The sequence below is a fragment of the Manihot esculenta genome, chromosome 11 (genome assembly GCF_001659605.2).
Source record: "Manihot esculenta cultivar AM560-2 chromosome 11, M.esculenta_v8, whole genome shotgun sequence".
NCBI classification, from domain to species: Eukaryota; Viridiplantae; Streptophyta; class Magnoliopsida; order Malpighiales; family Euphorbiaceae; genus Manihot; species Manihot esculenta.
Genome location: NC_035171.2, coordinates 4056635 through 4061367, shown reverse-complemented (window position 1 = coordinate 4061367; position 4733 = coordinate 4056635).

Here is a 4733-nt window from a genome sequence, read left to right as displayed (position 1 = left end):
AAAAATATCTCATGGCAATCGTGATGCATGAACATGCTCAAACTTAATATTTCATTAATTTAAAATCTTAAGAGTTTATTCTACTCACCTCTGGCTAGCTCTGACAATACTCTGTAGTAGCTGACTCACTGCTGGGGTCCTCGGTTCCTCAGGTCCAAACCTACACAGGTGGACTCCAATGAGGGACCAAACATACATAAACATAGCTCTACTATACTCCCCAAAAAAACCCCCTAAAACATCATGAAATAATCATAGAAAAATATGCATGAAATGGCTGAACAGGGCACTTTCGGCGGCAGGTTCGGCGGCCGAAAGTCCCTCCAGAGCCGAAAGTCAGGCAGGTTCGGCGGCACTTTCGGCGGCCGAAAGTCCCAGACAGAGACGAAAGTCTCTTTTCGGGGGCACCTTCGGCAGCCGAATGCTGCCTCCACAAGAGGGGTTCGGCGGCCGAATCTCCCTTCGGCTGCCGAACCTGGTTTCTGCCAAACGGGCAGAAACTTGGCTCACATGAGCCTCTTGCCTCCCAAAACCACAAATCATGCATAGACTTGTTCTAAAACATGCATACATCACACACATAACGCCTAGGGGTCTCAAACTAGCATATACCCCAACTACAACACTTCAAACAACACATTTCCAACATACATTGCTCAAAAATCACATAAAATCTAACATAGCTCAACTAACTTAAACATGCATTTCTACCCCAAAAATCAACTTAAAACTTACTTAAAACATGCATTGAGCTTAAGATCGGCTCTTACCTCTTGAAGATCGAGAGAGAGACGATCAAAACTCGGAGATCCAAGCAAATGAGCTCCTGAGTTCCCAAAGCTCCAAAAGTTGTCTTAAATACTCAAAACTTGCAATGCAAGCTCAAGACTTAAGAAAAATGGTGGGGATTTGGAGGAAGAACAAAAGATTTGGGAGAGGGAGGTTGGAAGCTAGCTGTGGCCGAAAATGGGAGAAAACTCACCCATTTCGGCTAAGTCCCCTTTTTTATAGGTGGCTGGCCAGGCCACGTTCGGGGGCCGAATGTGCCTCCGAATCCATGCAATGTTCGGCGGCCGAACTTGACCTTCGGCGGCCGAACCTGGACTTCCCTCACTCATGCTTTCGGGGGCCTAACGTGCCTCCAAAACGCATGCATGTTCGGCGGCCGAACTTGACTTTCGGCGGCCGAACCTGAGTTTTCCTCCAAAGACTTTTCATGCAAAAACTCTTTTAAAATCGTATTTAAAATCATTAAAACATGAAAACATTTCATGAAAACATGCTTTTACCCTTCTAGAGGTTTCCGACATCCGAGATTCTACCGGACGGTAGGAATTCCGATACCGGAGTCTAGCCGGGTATTACAATGAGTCTTTTGGAGGCTGTCCAAAGTGCCCTTGGTGTTGCATGTGCCTTGTTTGTGCTTGAGTGAAGGCAAAAACGAGTCACATGTGATGGAAGGTAAGTGGGGGCATTTTGGTCTTTTCATAGCTGTCCAAGATCCTCAAGATGCTGTTCATGAAGTCCAAGAGATTACCCATGCACTAATAAGGAAGGTGGAGCCTTCTTTGGAAACTTGAGTGAAGTGGGAAACATGTGATCTTGGGATTTGGCTCACTTAATGAGCTAGATCTTTGAGATCCAATAATTAAATGTGAATCTTGAAGATTTGGATCTCAAGATACTTCCCTTATTTGGCTCCTCAAATATGGCAACTTGGGATATGACTTCTTGAATAAGGAAGGAGGTGATTTGAATGCATTTTCGGCTGCCTAAAGGAGGGGACTTTCGGCTCTGGAATGAAGGTTCGGCGGCCGAAGGTGCCGCCGAAGGAGGCTGACTTTCGTCTCTAAAGCTCATGTTCGGCGGCCGAAGGTGGGGCAGTTTCGTCTCTGGACTTGGCTTTCGGCCGCCGAACGTGCTGCCGAATGTGGCTTTTCCAGATTTGGCACTTTTGAGCAGTTTTAAGAGCATTTTCTCTTGAATGTCCCTTTTCACCTAATATCTGCAAAACATGATTAAAACCACAAAATTAGGTAGAAAAGATGTAAATAGACATCAAGAATATCATGATAATATGGGTTAATTTATGCTCTATCACCTTGAATTCCAGGCGTAGGGCGTAGCAGACTTTAAATTCTCCAGGTCCCTTAAGCATTATTTCGGCGCCACTGCCCCCGGCGCCCGACGCCCCGTCTACATACAACTTCCAGTTGAATTCTTGGAAAGGCTCTCCTTCTCTCCCATTCCCCGACTCTTCGGAAGATGACTCTCCCCGCTCTTCATTGAATGAGCACTCTGCTATGAAGTCAGCAAGAGCCTGAGATTTTATAGCGGTCCGAGGTCGATACTCTAAGCAGTAGGGGCTAATCTCAATGGACCAAGCAAGCATCCGACCTGATGTTTCCGGCCTATGCAGAATCTTCTTCAGAGATTGGTCTGTCATCACTACACCCTGATGGCTTTCCAGATAGACCCTAAACTTCCGGACTACTAGCAACAGAGCATACGCTATCTTTTCAATGTTCAGATATCTGACCTTGGCATCCTTAAGCACCTTGCTGACGTAAAACACTGGCTCTTGTTCTCCTTCATCTACTCTTACCAATACTGCACTGATTGCTTGCTCAGAGGCTGCCAAGTATATTAGAAGTTCTTCTCCTTCTAAGGGGCTACTGAGCACATGGGGCGAGCTGAGGTAACTTTTGAGCTCTTTGAAGGCTTCTCGGCAGTCTTCTGTCCATTCGAAGTTCGGTACTTTCCTCAACTTCTTGAAGAATGGCAAGCATTTCTCTGCTGACCTTGACATAAAGCGGTTTAACGCCACTACTCTCCCAGTCAGTCTCTGGACATCCCTTACACAGGTCGGCTCTGGCATATTCAGTATAGCTTCTACTTTCTCCGGATTGGGCTCGATGCCTCTCCCACTCACCATGTATCCCATGAACTTTTCTCCCCTGATGAAGAAGGCACACTTCGCTGGGTTCAGCCTCATTCTGTACTGTTCTAACACCCCAAATACCTCCCTCAGATCTACCATGTGTTGCTGGAAAGTTGGGCTTTTGACCACCATATAATCTACATAAACTTCTACGTTTCTGCCGATCTGATTTTTGAAGATTTTATTCATCAGTCTTTGGTATGTTGCCCCTGCGTTTTTTAGCCCGAAGGGCATGGCTTTATAGCAGTAGGTCTCGTGTTCTGTTATGAACGAGGTCTTTTCTTCGTCCGACCTATCCATTGGGATTTGATGATAGCCAGACATAGCATCCAAAGAAGACATGTAATCGAAACCGGCCGTAGAGTCGACCATTTTATTAATATCAGGGAGGGGATAACAATCTTTAGGACAGGCCTGATTTAGGTCAGTAAAATCTATGCACATCCTATATTTGCCATTGGCTTTTTTGACTAATTTAGGATTTGCTAGCCACTGCGAGTACATGACTTCCCTAATAAAGTCTGCCTCCTCTAACTTCCGTACTTCCTCCCTGGTGGCCTGTTGCTTCTCCCTTCCTACCACCCTCTTCTTCTGCTTTACCGGTCTGGCGTCGGGGAGGACATTCAGCTTATGGGTCATCACCTCAGGGTCAATCCCGGGCATGTCCGCAGGCTTTCAGGTGAAGCTTGACACGTGACCTCGGATCAGGGCCATGACCTCGGTTTTCTATTCTTTGGTGAGGCCAGCGTTGAGACTGAAGACTTTATCTGCCTCTGCTTCTGATAAGGGAAAAGTCTCCAGTTCCCCTACCGGCTCCGTCCTGGCCTCTTTCTTTTCGTCCCTGACCTCTAGCACTTCTGAGTCTAACTTCTCCCCTGTAACGATCCAAAATTGGACCGTTACCGGCGCTAGGATCCAGATCGACTTAAGGTCGCCGGGACCCGTAGCAAGCCTTATCATACATCCTGTATACCTGTTTAATCCCATACATGATCATATATTTACATAAGAATTTAAACTTTCATTTCATTTACCAAGCTCAACCTGTGCATGCACAACTCATAACCATAAAACCCCATATTGGAGCCCTCATCAAATGCTCCAATGGGGTAACATATCATATTTTAAGCTTGGATTACATAAGCATCATTAAACATTTTATAGACCATGTGCAAAAGGGATTAATCAACATACTAGGGTCAAGCACAACTCTAAACCTCAATAAACATCATTACATTACATGACTGATCAATACTATTCATTACATCATATTCTTTCTTATGTCCACTTACTAGCTATTACATACATAAAACTTTCTACTCTAGCTGACTTTCCGGACTACCTCGTACCTGCAAACCTGGGGAATCAAGGGAATGGGGTGAGCTACTAGAGCCCAGTGAGCAGAATAGCAAAACAATGTATTAAAATTCATGCTTTCATGGCATGCATCACATCACAAGCAAATCACATTAAGGATGGACTTTGTCACCAATAGCCCTCTACATAATCCAATCATGCCAGGGGCGTAGTGCAGGCCACACCTGGTCTTTCTCTTACATATATCATATCATACATAGCCAATCGTGCCGGGGGCGTAGTGCAGGCCACACCCGGACTTTCTCTTACATTGTACTAGGGGCGTAGTGCAGGCCACACCTGGACTTCCACATCATATCATATCATATCTCATCCTATTGAGGACTAATGGGTCATCCAACATCCATCCACATCAACATCATAATATGCAATGCAACATATTCGTGGATTCTAATGCAAACAACCTAATGATTAA